The 20,925-nt window shown below is 43.5% G+C and overlaps 1 protein-coding gene across 1 annotated transcript in view; it reads right to left on the reverse strand.

Moving 5' to 3' along the window:
- Window positions 1-18,424, reverse strand: part of ADD2 (adducin 2) — a 111,289-nt gene extending 92,865 nt beyond the window's left edge. Inside the window, exon 1 of the mRNA XM_027131947.1 lies at window positions 17,981-18,424. The gene's annotated coding sequence lies outside the window, so the exon portion shown is untranslated. The remainder of the gene's footprint in view (window positions 1-17,980) is intronic.
- Between the last annotated feature and the right edge of the window lie 2,501 nt (window positions 18,425-20,925).

Genomic DNA, 20,925 nt, shown 5'->3' on the forward strand with positions numbered 1-20,925 from the left:
TCATACATTGTGAGTGTGATAACCAACACAGAGCACAATACTCTCAAGACTGAACAATGCACAGAAAGTTTAGGAAAAGAATACATCTTGGAGGCTGAAGGTCGTTTTCTCAATGTATCCCACAGGTTACAGAAAATACAGCGATGTCATGAGAAATGAAAGGATGCCTGCTTTTCACAAGGACACACAAGATACAGTGTCTTTGTAAGGTACATCATGATATTGTAATTATCAGACAAAAATGTTTTAAATGCAAATAGGCCTTGTCAAAAATGGTTTGAGGAAGCCAAAGAGACTACAAATTCTGTAACACACACACTTTGGACATTTGCCTGTGGACATTTGCAATGTGATTTGTGCTTACCAAGGACACAGACACCTTAAAATAAGACACTGTCTCCCTAATTATGTAATTATATCAACAGCACTATTGACTCTTACATTGACAACAAAGGAGAAAAATAAGCCAAAATAATGAATTAAGTTTTTTAAAGTCATAAACTGCAGGTCTATGTAGGGTTACCTAGTTATAAGCTTTTCTCACTCAAAAAATGAGGTTAATAATCCCATCTACCTTATAGCGTTGTCATGATAACTAGATTTAAATACATTTAAGTATAAATGTATGGCATTGTCTTAGTCTACTTGGGCTGCTATAACAAAATACCCTAGACTGAGTGGCTTGTAGACAACAGAAATTTATTCCTCACAGTTCTGGAAGCTGGGACGTCCAAGATCACATCACCGGCAGATTCAGTGTCTGATGAAGGTCCATGTCCTGGTTCATAGAGAGCTGTCTTCTTGCTGTGCCCTCATATGGGAGAAGAGGCAAGAGAACTCTCGAGAGTCTCTCTGAGGTCTATTTTATAAGAGCACTAATCCCCATTCATGAGGGATCTGCCCACTTGACCTAATCACCTCCTAAAGGTCCCACCTCCAACCACCATCACATCAGGGATTGGATTTCAACATATGAATATTGGGGAGATGTAAACATTCAGTCTTTAGCAATCATTAATATAGTCTGACATGTAGAATGTACTCAGTAAATGCCAGTTACTACTATTATTATGGAGCCGAGTGGAAAGATTTGGGATATGCTTTAGAGAATTGAACCAATGGAATTTTCTGATGGATTAGACAAGAAGGTGAAGGAAAAAGAGAAACCAAGGACAATTCCAAGATTTTTGGTATGAGCAACTGGGAGGATGATGTAATGAAGAGAAAAGTGGGTTTGAGGAAATATCTCAGGAACTATAACAGGGTCATGTGAGGTTTGGTCTGAGATGCCTGTAAGACGTCCATGTGGAAATGTCAAGGAGGTCATTGGGATTACGAGTCTGCAGCCTCACCACTCAAAGTAAGATCCCAAGACCAGCAGCACCAGCATCACTTGGGAGCTTGTTGAAAATGCAGAATCTTAGGCCCCAGACGAATGAAATCAGAATCCGCATTTTAACAAGATCCCCAGGTGGTCAGTATGCACATTAAAGTTTGAGAAGCACTAAGCTAGAGTTCTGGTGAGAGAGAGACTTCGAAGTCATCAGCATTTCAATGGAGTCTGAAGCTAAGGCCTGGATGAGCTCTCCTAGGGAGAGTCTGTAAGGAGACTAGGTGGCCCCGGGTAGAGCCATGGGGCTCTCCCACATTTAGAGGTCTGGTAGGGATGAGGGGAACCACACAGAGGGAGAAGAGGAACAGCCAGTGAGGCTAAGGGAAATCCAGGAGAGTAAAAGGTTCCAGAAGGCCAGAAAGTGGAATGTTTCAAGAAGTGTTCAACTGTGCTGAACGCTGCTGATGGGTCAGGTAAGATAAGAACAGGGTAGAGGCCATTAGGTTTGGCAACGTGGAGGTCATCGATGACAAGAGCAATCTCAGTGGTATAAAGAGGACAGAATCCCAAGTGCAGACAGTGAGGAAGAAGAAGGGGGACGGGGAGCAAAGGCAACTTTTGCAAGTTTTGCTGAGCACATAAAGAGAGAAATGGGGTAGTAGTTGAGATGCTTACGTAGGAGATACTAGAGCATGCCTGACCACCAAGGGGAATATTGCAATTGAGAGAGGCAGAGAGGGAAGGCGATGATTCAGAAAAGGGAAAGACCAGCTGCTGGAGTAGTGTTTTGAGGTGAGAGGGAAGGGGCCCAGAACCCAGAAGGAAGGACAGCCTCTGACAGAAGAAGAACTCAGCTCATTGCTTCTGTTTCTCAGTGAACTCAGAGGCACCCAGCAAGGTGGGTGGGGTGGGGAGGGAAGGAGATTTAGAGAAAGGAGGAGTGAAATAGTCATTTTGGAGAGTGGGAAAGTAAATGCCTCAGGATTGCCAGGTAGTCAGGGAGTTTTTTGGCTATGCATTTAAGAAAACCCACACTTTCCCATAACATGCTTCATTCCTCCAAAAACGTCCTACCCTAATGCATAAGCCATAAATTATGAGAAAGTGCATCTTCTCCATCCATTCTCATTATTCTCGTAAGCATTTTATTACGTTAAAGGTCACCATCAGCAGAGCAAGGCTAGACAAGGAGTCATTGCAGAGCCACAGCAAGACGGTGAGACAAAAGGACAGATGCCCTCTGTCCCCTCCCTGAGACTTATGGCTGGGGGTGACACAGGAATTAATGACATGAAAACACGAGATGCCTCAAGAGAGGAAGTTTTTCCTCCTCGTCTCACAATTCGCAAGAAGAGCTAGGAGATCCCTCATGAGACTAGTATTTTGGTAAACAACACCAGCTACTGTGAACTGCCTTTAACTGAGTTTTGAACAAGCCCCAAGTCAATAATGCCTCCTTGGTTACCGCCCTTCCTGCTTGGAAACCAAACTCATTGAACAGTCACATAATTCTTTGCAGCACCCACTAATCCAGCTACATACACCCCCTTTCTGTGATCCCAAAATCAAAAATCTAAAGCCTGCCTTTCCCCGGAGCACACGGCACTCACAGCACACACCTCACACACTCAGCACCTGCACGCAGTGTACATGGCCTCCTCACGCCCTACCGCCACCTCTATTTTCACTGTTTCAAAAACCCATTGTCTTGGGAGTACACACCCTCCAACTAGACTTCCCATCACCCCTCCTTTGGGCTAGCCTTTACCGCTCACCTGGTCACTCGTCTCGATCACTGATGGCTTCAGCTCCTTCCTGGCTGACCGTCTTTCCCTCCATCACTATCCTTACTCATTCCTGATGATGTCGACTTCAGTCTCCACATCCATGCAGTGATCCACCCAACACCCAACCTCACATTTTCTTGGCCTCTAGAGCCAATGATCTCTCCTTTCAATCCAGCCTCAGCCACCCACTCCCATGGGCACATACCCTAGACTTTGCTGTCACCAGCAAGATCACCACCTCCCATGCCCTTCCAGCCCACCTACTCAGATATCCCTCCTCTAAGAATTCAGTGTCTCCAAGACCTCCTACTCACGTTCTCACCCCCAAATCCACCCTTCACATCCCTTCTTTTCTAGCTTAAATTAACTACTCCAGCTGGGTAACCACTTTGCAAAACACCTCTAACCCCTCTGTCCCTCTGTCCTCCACTATTCTCACCTTGCAGAGCCCCACCTTTGGTCAAACCCTACATGACCTTGCTTGCAGTGTGCATCTGAGCAGTTGACCCTTGCACACAACCGTGAAGACTGGACTCATTTCAAAATTCCCTCCACACCTTTCAAATGATTTCTTAACATTGCCAGGCAACCTGCCTTTCCCCCATGTCGACTCTTCAAGAAGATCGTTTCCCACCTTCTCATCTCTCCTCAATTCTCTCCCATACCCTCCTCACCCCCACTCTCAGCCAATGGTGCTGTCTCAAATAGCATAATGAAATGCTTGCAATCCGCCCACGCTCCCTCATTCTCCGACCCAATCCCACTAACCCACGTGAGTCAGCTCAGTGTCACCTCCCCAGAGAGGCCTTCCCTGACCACTCCTCTTGTCACTCTCTGCTTACCTGAATTTATCTTCTGCATAACAAGTATCGGTGCCTGGCACCATTCGTTTGTTTGCATGTTTAGCATCTTTCTCTTCTTCCTAGAGGGTGACCTCCTAGTTTGCCCTGGCATTCCCAACACCTGGAACAGTAGCTGCGCATAGAGGGTGTTCAGTAAATCCTTGTCAACTGACTGACTGATCTTCGTAGTTAAACCACGCAAACCTACCTACAACGGTAATAAATCACACATTGCTGCTAGTATACCTCAATCATGGTAAAAATGTTATGGTAGAATACACATAACCTAAAATGTACCATCTTAGCCATTTTTAAGAGTACAGTTCAGTGGTATTAAATATATTCATAATGTTGTTCAACCATCACTACCATACATTCCATAACTCTTTTCATCTTGAAAAACTGAAACTCTATAACCATTAAATAATAACCATGCATTCCCCCCACCCCAGCCCCCAGCCACCACCATTCTGCTTTCCATCTCTATGATTTTGACTACTCTCAGTACTTCATATAAATGGAGTCATCCAGTATTTGTCTTTCTGTGATTGGCTTATTTTACTTAGTGTAGGTCCTCAAGGTTCATCCATGTTGTAGTATATGTTAGAATTTCCTTCTTTTTAAGGCTGAATATTATTCCATTGTATGTATATACCACATTTTCCTCGTCCATAGATGGACACTTGGGTTGCTTCCTTGTTTTAGCTAATGTGAAGAATGCTGCTACGGACATGGGTATACAAATATCTCTTCAAGTCCCTATGTCAATCCAATTTAAATATACATTTTCTTGAACATCTTTTATTTAACCTTTTTTCCCCTTCCTTCACCCCCCCCCAATTAACAGTAGGGCTGCTATCTGGGCCAAATATATCTAATTTAAAGAGGTATTGGGGAATTCCCTGGCGGTCCAGTGGTTAGGACTCTGGGCTCTCACTGCCAAGGGCCCAGGTTCGACCCCTGGTCAGGGAACTAAGATCCTGCATGCTGTGCAGCACGACCAAAATAAACAAATAAGTAAACAAATAAATGAAATTACTATCCCTCTACTCGACCATCAAAACAATTCCTCTTTAAAAACTAAAATAAAATAAGGAGGTATTTACTGACTAAAAGTATAAAGACCAGAACTTGGAGTAAGCAAATTTAAAAAATGGAATCAATATTAAAGCTGTCTTCCTCCCTTCTTCTCTCCCTCCCTAAGGGAGCAGCCCCTCATAGTACAAACCACAACATCCTCCAGAGAAGAGCTCCAGAAGCAGCCTGTGCAGGAGGGAAGGATCAGGTACCCCGGTCCTGAAATCAGCCCCCTGACATCACCTTCCTCTCAGCAACTCTCCCCCAGTCTCCCATTCCACTCCCCCTGTTATGTTTCTGGTCCCCCTTTGAGACTAAGGAAAAATCCTTTCCCTGTTTACCTTAGAATGGCAGAGCCTTCCTGACATTTAAAAGACAAGAAACAACAAAAAAGAGATACTGTGGCATTTAAGCAAATGAAAAGATGCTCACTGGCATTGATCATTAGGTAAATGCAAATTAAAAACACAATGAGGGGCTTCCCTGGTGGCGCAGTGGTTGAGAGTCCGCCTGCCAATGCAGGGGACACGGGTTCGTGCCCCAGTCTGGGAAGATGCCACATGCCGCGGAGCGGCTGGGCCCGTGGGCCCGTGGGCCATGGCCGCTGAGAATGCGCTTCCAGAGCCTGTGCTCCGCGAGGGGAGAGGCCACAACAGTGAGAGGCCCGCGTACCACAAAAAAAAAAAAAAAAAACACAATGAGATACTACCCCACACTTATGATGGATAAAATTTAAAAAACAACAACAACTAACAATACCAAGTGCAGAACAACGAGAACTCTCATACATTGCTGGTGGGAATGCAAAATGGTGCTGTCATTTTGAAAGCATCTGGCAGTTTCTTATAAAGTTAAGCATACACTTACCACACTGGAATCCCACTCCTGGGGATTTACCCAAGAGAACTGAAATCTTGTGTTTATACAAAAACCTGTAGGCCAATATATATGTAGTGGCTTTATTCACAGTCATCAAAAACTGAAAACAAACCAAATGTGCTTTAGTGAGTGAATGGCTAAACAAATTGTGGTACAGCCAACCAAAGGAATATACAAAAAGGAGGGACTATTAATATTGTAACAACATGGTTGAATCTCAAAAATATTAGGCAAAAAAAAAAAAAAAAAAATATTAGGCAAAGTGAAAGAAGTCAGACACAAAAAGCTACACTGTATGATCCCATTTTTATGACATTCTGGAAAAGGCAAAACCAAAAACAGATGGGTGGTTGTCAGGGGCTGTGGGTGCAGGGAGAAGATTCACTACAAAGGGGCATGAGGGCCCTTTTTCTACTTTGATTGTGGTGGCGGTTACATGACTGTATATATTTGTCAAAATTCATAGGACTGGACTTTCCTGGTGGCACAGTGGTTAAGAATCTGCCTGCCAATGCAGGGGACATGGGTTCGATCCCTGGTCTGAGAAGATCCCACATGCCACGGAGCAACTAAGCCCGTGAGCCACAACTACTGAGCCTGTGCTCTAGAGCCCGCGAGCCACAACTACTGAGCCCACGTGCCACAACTACTGAAGCCTGTGCGCCTAGAGCCCGTGCTCCACAACAAGAGAAGCTACCGCAATGAGAAGCCCGTGCACCACAACGAAGAGTAGCCCCCGCCCGCCACAAGTAGAGAAAGCCCGCGCACAGCAACGAAGACCCAATGCAGCCAAAAATAAATTAATTAATTAATTTTAAAAAATCATAGAACTATACATCTAAGGAAGGTGAATTTTACTATATATAGCATATAATATCATATATAACATATTAATAAGCTTGACTTTTAAAAAAAAAGCACAAGTAAACAAATTAAAATGTGACCTTCTGTATAATACTAGGAGACACAATAGTAAATAATACCAGCAATACAAACAGCACCAGAAAAAATCACTTTTAAAGAACTGGTTTCTGATCCTATGGTAGTGGTGTACAGTGTGTACAATGGAGATTACAAAGCAAGAATGGAGACCTTCTCAAAATCTCAGTAACTTTGAAAGACTATTTTAGCAGGTAAAAAGTATGGAGAATCTCAAATAGGAGAGACACCAAGATATTACAGATCAGCTTGTGGGCTTGCTCTGCAAATCAAAGCCCCTCTTTCTTGTCCCTGCTCATTTCCCAACGGCCTTGACCTTTCTGGGGCTGCAGCCACCCATCCGTAAAATCCTGGTGAACCCAATTCACAGCAATAAAAACAAAGCTCCCTTACATAACTAAAGCTATAGATCTGCTTTAGAACATTGTTAGCTTAATTAAGTATTGCCTTCTGGGTGTCCCAGTTACAGAATTTATGGATTTTTGTCCCACTATTATAAGTCAACTTAATTGATTTGTCATTTAACAGTATTCTCCAGCTATTTTCATTTTGTGTTTGAAGTTGACTAACAGTTAACATCATGGTTAAGATGAAAGCCTCCAATTTTAATAAAGTAGCAAACAGTACAAAACAGTAGACATTCTTTTTTTTTTTTTTTTGCGGTACGCGGGCCTCTCACTGTTGTGGCCTCTCCCGTTGCGGAGCACAGGCTCCTGACGCGCATGCTCAGTGGCCATGGCTCACGGGCCCAGCTGCTCCGCGGCATGTGGGATCTTCCCGGACCGGGGCACGAACCCGCGTCCCCTGCATCGGCAGGCGGACTCTCAACCACTGCGCCACCAGGGAAGCCCCAGTAGACATTCTTTAATTATGAAAAATGTTGAAAATATACAAAATTAGAGGGCACACCATAAGGAACCCCAAGCACCCATCACCTAGCTTCAGAGTAGACGGCATTTTGCCCAGGAGAGTCCAGTATATGCCTCCGGTTCCCAAGTAATTATTAGCAGCACCTCCTTTCACTCTAAAAGTGCCAGTTTAGGTGATAGATTACACTCAGCCTCAACAATTTTTAACTCATGGGCTATTTTAGTTCACCTCCAACCCCACTCATCCCCCAATAAGAAAAAGATTCTTTTGAGACAAATCCTAGACATTGTATCATTTCTTCCATAAGCAAGACAGACTTTGAAAAGGAGATTTTAATTCCCTGACAGCCTTAACTTGATATAGCTTCAGTTCAGAAGTAAATATAACAAATAGTGGCTTCAAAGCTGCTAACAGTTTCATGACCTGTAACTTTAACAGAGTTAAGATATAAAAAGCAGGATCCCCAAAACTGTTTTCAGTCTTAATGATCATTGATAAGTCTGAAAAATGAAGCAATAATCTCCAAATTAGATGAAAACATAGAGACAACTGAAATTTCTTGTGCATCATAACTCCAGATTTACTTTCTGAACAAAGAAATGTTGGCACCCACAAATTCTTGCTTCTCATCCAGGTAAAAAAAAAAAAAAAAAAAAAACCAGCAGCCCCTCCCCTGTGAGAATACAATCTGTTAGTTCACTTACTTTCTCTGTGAGTTCCTTACTTTCTAGGTCCAAATCAAATGTACTGTCAACTCTGACAAATGATCTTCCATAGCACTCGGGCAAAAAGTGTGACCCAAGTTCCTAGGAGAACTTTTCATCTTCTCTGAATTTTCATTTTTATCCCAATCTCTTTTAGACTATTAGCCAAACTCTTCTAATTTTCCATTTCCACTTTTCTGGAGTGTCTACAGAGAAACAACCGAGCTCATTAGAATTGTATGTAAACTGGGCTTCCCTGGTGGCGCAGTGGTTGAGAGTCTGCCTGCCGATGCAGGGGACACGGGTTCGTGCCCCGGTCCGGGAAGATCCCACATGCCGCGGAGCGGCTGGGCCCGTGAGCCATGGGCGCTGAGCCTGCGCGTCCGGAGCCTGTGCTCTGCAACGGGAGAGGCCACAACAGTGAGAGGCCCGCGTACAACAAAAAAAAAAAAAAAAGAAAGAAAGAAAGAATTGTATGTAAACTAAAAGTTAATCATCGAGTAGGGGTAGGAAAATGCTTCAATGTTTCTGGACTATTCTAGATGGGAGAACATATTGGAATTGAGTTGATAGGTGCTGCACCTATTTGAAAGCATTTTCATAACAGAGAAAAGCAAACCTCACCAGTGTTTGAATTTAAATCATGGCCGTGCCAATAGTTTGTTTTATCCCTATTATGCATGGCTTGATTGAAAATTAATACCTTGGCTTCTAATTCAAGATGGCAGGCCTAATCCCACCTACCACTATGTTTTTCTCTCTTCTTAGACTCCATTAAATTGATAAGGGAATAAAAATACATAATCCCACAATGACAAAGTAAAAGCAGGTCATTAACAGAGAAGAGATTTCAACAAGTTTCTGAAGGACAAAAAGCAGATGGAGAACTGGTGACTAATGGTTGAAAGCAAAAGAAGCGTCAGCCTAGATTTCAGGCAGAGGATGTTGGAACCAAGGAGGCAGATGATCCGTGTAGCAGAGCCCTAAAAATGTCCTGGACTCTGAGATGGCAGGTGTCATGGAGGGGAGGAATTAAAAAGAGAATGAACACAAGGGCACAAATTGCAGTCTCTATACAGAGCAGTGGACCCTGCCCACCCCCAGAACACAGTGGTTCACAGCCAGGCAGACAGCTGTAGTTACCTCTGTATCTCAAACCAGGATATATATACTGCTGTTTCTGAATTTATCAACTTGACTTCTGGGTGAGTCTTCTTAGAGAAACTGTACGCACTGCAGGGGCGAAGTAGAGCAGCTCTGACGGTGCCGGTGCCCTCAGAGTAACAGAATCCATTTGAACTTCACCCTGGAAGCATTTTCCACTGAGTGGTCCAAAGGTTGAGATGTTGGAGCCCCTGAGAAGGATATGAAATCCTAGCATATTACTTATCGTGAACAGTGAAAAACAGCAACCCAGTTGGATAATGAGCACATTAAGAGTTTTCATCATTTACAATTACCTTATAGACAAATCATAGAAACCAACTATGGCAATGGAACACAATGAATATTTTATCAATTTTGATAATGCAGAAGTAAATGTACAGCTAGAGGGAAGGAGGAAGCAGGCAAGGAGAGGTGATGGTATTGGTATAGCCTTATCTTACAGAGTAGAGTCAAGTGACCCAACCAACCGTCCATGGGATGAGAAATCTGGTTTTAATAAATGCACTGTCTGGTGTGGCAGGGGTGACCAGAAGGCAGTGAAGGGATGTAGCTGTGGTGTAAATAGACTACATCCTTGACTCTCATGGCAGAAAGTCACTAGATGATGATCAAAGTCGATAAATCCAGAAACAGCAGTACACAGAATGGAAAACAGAGCTAAAATTGGTTCGCCTGTGGAGAAAGCATTTGGGGCGGGGCAGGGATTGTTGCTTTCTGTTAGAAGCCCTTCAGTCCTATTTGATTTCTTAACTATACACGTGCGTTGCCTTAAAAAGAATAAAAATTGGGGGACAGGTGACGAAGAAGGAAAAATAATGGTATGTTTTATGAAATACAATAAAGGAAGTCTTACGCAATATACAGTCGGAACAAGCGTGGAATGGGTTAAGCTGTATGCTGCATAACTATGGTAACAGATGTAGCTGATTTAGGACACAAATGAGGGTGTTGGAAGGATCTAAGAGAAAGGTGGTGCGAAGAGGGAAGAAGAATAAATTCTAAATAAAGGCATGCTGAGATAACCAGGATAGATGCTCTGCCACCTGACACAAGTAAAGGTGGAAAGAACTGAACCTGCCCTCACTTTTCCAGTGTCTTTTCACCATCGATTTTTACAAATAAAAGCCAAGAGATCCTTATTATTGGTGCCATGCAGAGTAAAGAAAGCAAACACGATGAAATTCATACTCAATAAAATAATTTGGGTGGAAAATCATGTCCGTTAAATGAAATTCTGTCTCCATAAAGCCCCCATGCATTTCAAAGTTTAATAACTTCATTTGTTCTTCGAGAAAAACAATTTATAAATGACATTTAAATGCACATGTATTGGCTTTCCCTTCAATAAAATGATTCACAATTGAGCATATGTAGTTAACTACCCCTTTCAAGATTCCACAGAAAATTACTGCAGGAATATAAAAATAGGAACAAATCTGCATCACTTCTGGTTACCAGGAAGACTGCCATCCACACGGTAGAATCTGTGAGGAATCGACATCTTTGTAACGTCGATTCGTCCCATCCAGGAACATGACATTCGATTTCTGGAGTAAATATTGGTAGTTCCTATTTTCTGTGGAAGTTGTCCATTTCATCAAGACTTTCACACGTTAGGATACAATAATGCATAGTGTTCTTATGATTTCAAATCTCTTCTTCTCCCCTTCACTCCATATATCATTTCTAGTGTTGTTATTTTTTTTCTTTTAATAAGGCTTGCTAAAAGTTTGTCTGTTGTGGAGAGGGGGAATGTCCAGAAAGATGGTCTAGCCTACATCTCCAAGGAAGGAGATGTAAAGCAGTAGGGGTAGGTACGGAATTTGGGCTTTATCCCGAGGGTAGAGGAGTGACAAGATTCAATTTTTGTTTTGGAAAGATCACTATGGATGGATGGAGAGAGGTTGGGCTCCACGTAGGGAACAGAAGCCGGAAGCTCTGGAGTGAGCCAGAGTTCTAGCCGGACATTATGGCTGTCTGAAACAGGAGCCCAAGCAAACTAGACTAGCAGGATGGAGGGCAACCTCATCAACTAGGGACCAAGGTCTAGCTGGACTTCATGGAAGCTACTAGAACTGGAATCACTGTGGCCACCTCAAGGGAGCCAAGTGGCTTCTCTAAATTGGCGAGGGAAGTAGGGGGACGACCCATGATCTATCCTCACCCTAACACGCTCCCCTGTTTGGCCTAATATGGCTACCAGCCCTGAGGTTCCAAGTCCTCACAGGTTCATGCCTGGTCCAGTCAGCTGTCTGTGTGTGGGGATGGGGCGGAGGGTGTCCAATGGTCCTTAGTGCTGCCATTCACAGAAGCCAGAGGGATTCGCTCCTTGGCTTGGTAAGTTCTTTCCAGCCCCTTCAAGGCTGGGCCCAGGGAAGACCATTCTAAATATTGTATAGAGCACTGAATTTTGATTTCTGGCTACCACATCCTAAACTCCCTAACCTCCAGGTCCTGCTTGGGTTGTTTGAAGGTTGGGGTCCTGGGTCAGATCAAGTATGTTAGGGATATTCACTGGTGGGCCAAGTGGCACTTATTTATATACTTATATATCTTTGTCTTTAGTCACAACTGTTGGGTTGACTTGAACCAACCTGGTTGGAAGCTTCACTGAGGGCTCCCTGGGCACATGTCAAGACTGGGTCCAGGCACTCGAGGTGGAAGGTGCTGAAAGAGTTCCTAGAGCCTTTTGATTTATACAGCCACCCTCTCCCCGACCACATCACAGCCCTTCCAGGACTTTCAGGCCTGGACCTTAAGGATTCTTCCAGGTCTCAACTGGGAGAACACACCTGCCTCTTCCCAGGAGAGTTACTTATTGAATCATGGGCTGGTTGTTGTTGGTTGGCACCATTTGTACCACATCTTCTTCTTAAAGAATACGAGCCTATTGTCTGTTCTCTTGCTGTTCTCTAAAACTAAAATAGATCTGTCTTCCTTTGCCTGGCACTGTCCCAATTTTAGCATTGAAAGCCCCCCATCCCAGGAAACCCACCAGTCCTGGGCAACCAGGTCCTAAGTAACACACCATCAAATAACTCTGTGTGTGTGTGTGTGTGTGTGTGTGTGTGTGTCTATATACATGCATATGTCTATGATAAGTGTATATCAAAAGGAAAGCAATCAAAAATATGATTATAGTGGGAGACTAACACACTTCTTGTAATCTCTGACAGATCACCTAGGTACAAAGAAAATTTTAAAAGAGATTTGAACAATATAATCAGTAAACTTGTCTTAGTCCATACAATCAAATGTTGTACTCCACAGAGAATAGGCTTTCTTTTCACTTCATTCAATAACATTGGCAAACCTTTCATTTGTAGCTTATCCTGGAAGATAGACCAGGACGGATTTTGGCTGGAAGCTTGCCATTCTTTGAGTCCAGGGGATTTTGCTATTGTTGTTGAAGACAGAGGCAAGTTTTGTTATTACTGCCTTAAAATTCTTTCAGACTAAATCTATGGCAGTTAAGGTATATAGAGTCAAATTTGGGGCTGCAATCTCTCTTCTAGAGGTTCAAAATTCTATCCCAAGAATCTTGGGTCTGTCAAAATGCTTGAATTATATAGCTCAAAATGCTTGAACTATATAGAAATCCCTTTTGAAGGAAAAAAAATATCTCATGGACCGAGGGTTGACCTAAGTCACTTTTAGTAAAATATAACTTAAGTACGTACACTCATAAAGACCAGTTCAAATACTTACACTTTATAACTTTTATAAAACTAGAATGCCAAAACAAATGTGCAAATAAATACAACTATCCAACTTTAAAAGGTCAGGTTAATAAAATTAATTTACTGCAGCAGATAATATTGTTTTGCTGAAATTAAAATACCATTTGGGTTTAACAATAGAAAGACGTAGCTGCAGGTCTAGTTACTACATATCGCCATTATCTGAATTTTTCACTTCAACATATTAATGCAAACAATACATAAACAATGCAAAACAATATTAATAACCTCAAAAATGTGTCTGCTACTTGAAGATAGTTCAGATATCATAATTTAAAATGCTGATATCAAGCCATCCTGGGGTACCTACATAAATGAAGTGCATTTCACACTAATAAAAATAGTATTAGTTGCTAACATTTATTGAACATAGATATGCTCCAGGTATTTCACATGTAATGCCTGTAATCCTCACAATCTTACTATGAAATCAATAACCCATATTTATCCACATATTATCGTAGCAACAGAGAGGCTGAGTAACTTGCCCAAAGTCTCACAGCTAGTAAGTGGAAAAATGGATTTGAAGCCAGGCAGTCTGGCTCCACTTAACCATTACACCAAATTAATTGCCTGTCTCATTGCTTTGGACATAAGGTACTTATTGGGAGGTTGCTAAATCTGCACTAAATGGAGATCTAATCCAATTATTCTAAAACCAGCAAAAGCAATTCTTTCATTGTGTTTTTACTACAACACCTGCTGCAAATAAATTGCTCCATACAAAGGTGGAGCTGGCCCAAGAGCTTCAATTCTTGACTGTATAGCAGCGGTCACCAGATGCTGTTCTTTTTTGAGTCTGGCAAGCCTGTGCCCTGGGTGGACTCACCACTCTCCCCAGGTGTCTTGATTTAAACTCCCCTCCCCCTCATCTGTGCTGTGGCCCCAGCCACCAGGCCTGCTCCTGGCCCACATGGGAAGTTACAGAGGCAAACAGAGGCCCCAGCCTTGCTTTGGGGGTTGCCATCAAAATGATCCAGAACATGGTTTTAATATTTATTATTGAAGATTATCACTGAAATAAAACCACTGAATTTTAGGGAATACACAGACCTCTCAAAATACATATATTCGCAGAACCCCAGGGGTCCGAGACCTGTGGGGTAATAGCAGGATCCCTCACACTAAGGGACACTCTAAAAAAGGCTGAGTGAAACCCATGTGTCTGATGAGGGCATGATTTGGGACATCGTTCCAAACACTGCATCATATCTGAAAAAAGTTCCTTTCTGCTCTTAGAATCAAGAATTGTTGTGCTTCTCTAAAGAAGCTTTTATTTCATATTTTTATGTCTGGACACGTGACATTTGTGCTTCATGCTTTTCCTGCACAGCTCTTTTTTTTTTTTAAACATCTTTATTGGAGTATGATTGCTTTACAATGGTGTGTTAGTTTCTGCTTTATAACAAAGTGAATCAACTATACATATACATATATCCCCATATCCCCTCCCTCCTGCATCTCCCTCCTACCCTCCCTACCCCACCCCTCTAGGTGGTCACAAAGCACTGAGCTGACCTCCCTGTGCTATTCTGCTGCTTCCCACTAGCTATCTATTTTACATTTGGTAGTGTATAGAAGTCCATGCCACTCTCTCACTTCGTCCCAGCTTACCCTTCCCCCTCCCCATGTCCTCAAGTCCGTTCTCTATATCTGCATCTTTATTCCTGTCCTGCCCCTAGGTTCTTCAGAACCATTTTCTTTTTTTTAGATTCCATATATATGTGTTAGCATACGGCACTTTTTTTCTCTTTCTGACTTACTTCACTCTGTATGACAGACCCTAGGTCCATCCACCTCACTACAAATAACTCAGTTTCACTTCTTTTTATGGCTGAGTAATATTCCATTGTATATATGTGCCACATATTCTACATCCATTCATCTGTTGATGGACACTTAGGTTGCTTCCATGTCCTGGCTATTGTAAATAGAGCTGCAATGAACACTGGGGTACATGATTATTTTTGAATTATGGTTTTCTCAGGGTGTATGCCCAGGAGTGGGATTGCTGGGTCATATGGTAGTTCTATTTTTAGTTTTTTAAGGAACCTCCATACTGTTCTCCATAGTGGCTGTATCAATTTACGTTCCCACCAACAGTGCAAGAGGGTTCCCTTTTCTCCACACCCTCTCCAGCATTTGTTGTTTGTAGATTTTTTGATGATGGCCATTCTGACCAGTGTGAGGTGATACCTTATCGTAGTTTTGATTTGCATTTCTCCAATGATTAGTGATGTTGAGCATCCTTTCATGTGTTTTTAGCAATCTGTATGTCTTCTTTGGAAAAATGTCTATTTAGGTCTTCTGCCCATTTTCGGATTGGGTTGTTTGTTTTTTGATAATGAGCTGCATGAGCTCCTGCACAGCTTTTATCACAACTTGTAATCACATACTCGTTTTCGAGATTTCTTCGTGATTGTCCGTTTCTTGCATTCGGCTGTAAATGTTGTCAGGGAAGAGACCATGTCTGTCTGCTTCACCCCTTTGTTCCCAGCACCTCTCACAGAATCTGTGCAGAGTAGGTCCTCAGTGAATGTTTCTTGAGTGAACAAGTGAGTGAATGAGTCAGTGAATAAATAAAGCATATGAACCGTAGGCTGGTCAATTTCCCTTTCTGTATGAGCTGCTAGAAAGTTCAGAGCTGGACTTGTTTGCCTCTCATATGTTTGTATTTTTGCATTAGCCTCATTCTTAATACAATTTTATGTCTTTACCTTTCGCTTTCTTTTTCTTCCCATCTACTTCTAAGTCTGCCTTGCTATATTTTATGAATCCCTGTAAACTGTCTTAAATCCTTTGTAGAACACGGTAGGTGATAAATATATTTATCAGAGTCTTTTTTTATGTATTTAAAATCTTAACTCTAAACCCTCTGCCAACAAACACACTTGATCACCTGTAAACTCTTAAGAATAGCTGAGATTTACTAATTCCAGCACCAAAAAAGAGTGATTCTCCAAAATGTATTGACATCATACTAATAATGAAAAGTTTGCTTTTACTGTGTCCTTCTAGGGGTGGGGGGGTGGGGATTGATGGTAGGTGGGGGGGGGGGGTTCTGAGCAAGATCTTGGTCTGCAGGCAGAATGAAGGTAGAACATTATAAAGTAGAAATATTAAATGGCCCAGCTCCTTTTAAAATCTGTAACATGTACTCTTCATACGTCAGTGAGAGGGGTGACTTGCAAGTGTGAAACTTCACAGCTCTCTTCCCTGGTCATACTCATTTAAAATTTAAAGCCCTTTCACTTCAAATGTTACCAACTATTTTTCCCTTAAAATAAAACATCATTTTCAAATCCCATTAACGAGGACATACCTCACCGCACAAGTTCGACATCTCCTGTATCTCCACCAGATCCACACCCTAGATGTGAGAGGCGGGAGTCCACCTTCCCCATCCTTTGCTCCTGCCAGGACGCCGGAAACCCCTCATTTGGGGTTAGTCAGAAAGCACAAAACGTCCCTTTAGGAAACTGAGATTTGATTTCTAGTATTAATAAGGCTCATTTGAGTCAGTTGAATCTTAGCGGACAAACTGCAAGAGGAGGGAGGAGTAGACGTAAAGAAACAGATGGGAAATAATCATGTGTCAAAGATAAAGGACAATTTTCAAAAGAATTGGATAGGGTGTGGGCTTGGGGGCTTTTCACCCCCCCTCTTTTCTTATCTCTCTCTGTCTCTGTCTCTCTTTCTCTCTCTCTCCCCACCCACCCGCTTTTTTCTTTTCTTTTTTTTTCTTTCTTTTTTGTCAGGGGGTGGAGATTAGAGAAGAAAAGAAAGGGGGAGAAAAGGCAAGACAATAGGCTAGACCCGAGCGCCCGATCAGCATCCTAAAGCAGTCTGCCCCTCCCTTCCCCCCAACACCAGGTAGACTGGCTGTGGTCGCGATTTCAAAACAAGCAGACGATGGCCCCCGCCTCGCGGGTGGTGCGTGGCCTCCTCCCGGGTGCAGGAGGGGAGGGGAGACAGGGGAAGAGAGGGGAGGGAAGACGAAATCTAAGAGATGTACAGCCTGGCCCGATCTCCTCGGGGACAGTGGCCTTTTTTCCCTCCAAAGTGGTGGAGTCGCATAAAAATTCAAACCCCCTGGGGTCCGCTCACGTGCCAGCGGCCCTCCTCCCAAGGCAAGCTGCTGCCGACGCCGCACCTGCTAGCCCCGCAGCTGCGGCGTCGCCACGGCGATGGCGAGGCCCGGGGAGCGCGCCCAGCCCTGCCGAGCGGGTCCCGCGGCTCCCCGGGAGGGCGGCGGCGGAGCGCGGAGGGAAGGGAGGGGCGGCCCCGCGAGGCGAGGCTTGCCGCCTGCCAGCCAGCCCGGACCGAGAAGAAAGCCCCACCTGTGAGGCGCTGCTCTCGGGGCGGGTGGGTTCGATCTTCCCCAGGCAGAGGCCAGCGCTTGGCAGCCCGCTTTCCAAAGAACCTCCAATGTTACATCAGCAACAGAAACCTTTAGGCATAAAGCACAGACGAGGGGAAGGGCTGCCTCGCAGACGCACTCACTAACAGACGCTCACCGATCTGGACCAACCAGCTCCCGGTCGGTAGAAGGATGCTGTAGGGGGGGGGGGGGGTCTCAAATTCGCTTAAAATAAACAAAACCAAGGCCAGCCCATGGCGCCCATTCCCAAGACGGGCTTACCTCCTGCAAGGCATCTTATCCATCTCTGGTCTTCCGCTGCGGGCTGTTGGGGGTTTGTTCTGCTGGTTGGTTTTTCTTTTTGGGATCTGCTTGATAAATGCACCCAGCTAATCGGCAGAGCAATGTTTTCTACTCATCCTGCAGCCCCGCACTTGCCAGAGCTGCCTGGAATTCCACCAGCAACGCAGCTTCTCCGCGTCAGTGGTAATTACAGACAACAGAGACTGCTACTCCTTGACAAAAGGCTTTCGTTCCCGCTCGTCCCTTACAGCCCTGGTGTCAGAATTAAATCCATTTCCAGCACGAGGCTAGGAGGAAATGAGAGCTCTCTCGGCCCTGTGCGCTGACAAAAGGACGCTTGGCGGTGCCCACAGCGCCCCCTCTAGCGGGCCGCTGCCCGGACGCCCGAGGGCCGCGGTGCTGCAGTGCCCCCGCCCGCTCGCAGTCTCGCCGCCCGCGCTGCCGCAGTCCCGCCGCCCAGGCCCTCTGCTCACCGCCACTTCCGCACCACGAGCTGACCGGAACAGCCAAGAGCCAGTGTGAGGATGTGGTCACTAGGAAGAAAATCTGAAACTTGAGCTCAGATAGAGGTTGTATCCTCTTGGGATTAAATAGAAGCAAAGTCTTGTATTTGTAATATTTTTTGACTAGGAAGGACATCTTGCTTTAGAGGATTAATTCTATTCATAATTTTAATAGCAATTGTTTGGCCATTTGAATTCCAAGCCAAAATCATCCCTATTCTAATGCTGACTCCATTTTCCACAAGGGCAAAATGTTTCTTGTTGCCCTACCCTCTGGGGTTATGGATGGGCCCAGCTCCCTCCAATTCTCACTACTTCCACCTCTCACCCACTCCCCTCTCGCAGTCTCCCACCCCGGCGGGAACAGGTGTTTGGTGAACGTGCAACTGGAGGGAGAACCAGAATACTTGGTTACGTCCCAGACGTGCCATTAACTAGCTGTGTGACCCTGATGAAGTCACTTAACCTCTCTGGGCCTTATTGTCTTACTCTGTAAAATGACAGTGTACCTATGGCACCTCCCACTTCTACTTTCTGATAGTGTTTCTCAATGTGGGGCCCTCAGAAAGTAGGGATGTCAAGTGCGAGCCTGAGACTTTAGGCCCCATAATCTTTAGTCTTTAGACTTTAGACCCCATAATCTCCATCAACTCCCCAAAGCTCACCTAAATCAACATTCACACTATGTTTTTTTTTTTAACATCTTTATTGGAGTATAATTGCTTTACAAAGGTGTGTTAGTTTCTGCTTTATAACAAAGTGAATCAGTTATACATATACATATGTCCCCATCTCTCTTCCCTCTGGGTCTCCGTCCCTCCCACCCTCCCTATCCCACACTTCTAGGTGGTCACAAAGCACCGAGCTGATCTCCCTGTGCTATGCGGCTGCTTTCCACTAGCTATCTATTTTACGTTTCGTAGTGTATATATGTCCATGCCTCAAGTCCGTTCTCTAGTAGGTCTGTGTCTTTAGCCCCCTCTTGCCCCTAGGTTCTTCATGACCATTTATTTATTTATTTATTTAGATTCCATAAATATGTGCTAGCATACGGTATTTGTTTTTCTCTTTCTGACTTACCTAACTCTGTATGACAGACTCTAGGTCCATCCACCTCACTACAAACAACTCAACTTCTTTTCTTTTTATGGCTCAGTAATATTCCATTGTATATATGTGCCACATATTCTTCATCCATTCATCTGTTGATGGACACTTAGGTTGCTTCCATGTCCTGGCTATTGTAAATAGAGCTGCAGTGAACACTGTGGTACATGACTCTTTTTGAATTATGGTTTCCTCAGTGTATATGCCCAGGAGTGGGAATGCTGGGGTGTATGGTAGTTCTGTTTTTAGTTTTTTAAGGAACATCCATACTGTTCTCCATAGTGGCTGTATCAATTTCCGTTCCCACTAACAGTGCAAGAGGGTTCCCTTTTCTCCACACCCTCTCCAGCTTTTGTTGTTTGTAGATTTTCTGATGATGCCCATTCTAACTGGTGTGAGGTGATACCTCATTGTAGTTTTGATTTGCATTTCTCTAATGATTAGTGATGTTGAGCATTCTTTCATGTGTTTGTTGGCAATCTGTATATCTTCTCTGGAGAAATGTCTATTTAGGTCTTCTGCCCAATTTTGGATTGGGTTGTTTGTCTTTTTGATGTTGAGCTGCTTGTAAACTTTGGAGATTAATCTTTTGTCAGTTGCTTTGTTTGCAAATATTTTCTCCCATTCTGAGGGTTGTCTTTTCGTCTTATTTATGGTTTCCTTTGCTGTGGAAAAGCTTTTAAGTTTCATTAGGTCCCATTTGTTTATTTTTGTTTTTATTTCCATTTCTCTAGGAGGTGGGTCAAAAAGGATCTTGCTGTGATTTATGTCATAGAGTGTTCTGCCTATGTTTTCCTCTGAGAGTTTGATGGTGTCTGGCCTTACATTTAGGTCTTTAATCCATTTTGAGTTTATTTTTGTATATGGTGTTAGGGAGTGTTCTAATTTCATTCTTTTACATGTAGCTGTCCAGTTTTCCCAGCACCACTTATTGAAGAGGCTGTCTTTTCTCCACTGTATATTCTTGACCCCTTTATCAAAGATAAGGTGACCATATGTGCATTGGTTTACCTCTGGGTTTTCTATCCTGTTCCATTGATCTATATTTCTGTTTTTGTGCCAGTACCATACTGCCTTGATTACTGTAGCTTTGTAGTATAGTCTGAAGTCACGGAGGCTGATTCCTCCACCTCCATTTTCTTTCTCAAGATTGCTTTGGCTATTCGGGGTCTTTTGTGTTTCCATACAAATTGTGAATTTTTTTCTTCTAGTTCTGTGAAAAATGCCATTGGTAGTTTGATAGGGATTGCATTGAATCTGTAGATTGCTTTGGGTAGTATAGTCATTTTCACAATGTTGATTCTTCCAATCCAA

Source organism: Aethalodelphis obliquidens, unplaced genomic scaffold (genome assembly GCF_003676395.1).
Source record: "Aethalodelphis obliquidens isolate GAN/ISIS:26980383/991018 unplaced genomic scaffold, ASM367639v1 scaffold40, whole genome shotgun sequence".
NCBI classification, from domain to species: Eukaryota; Metazoa; Chordata; class Mammalia; order Artiodactyla; family Delphinidae; genus Aethalodelphis; species Aethalodelphis obliquidens.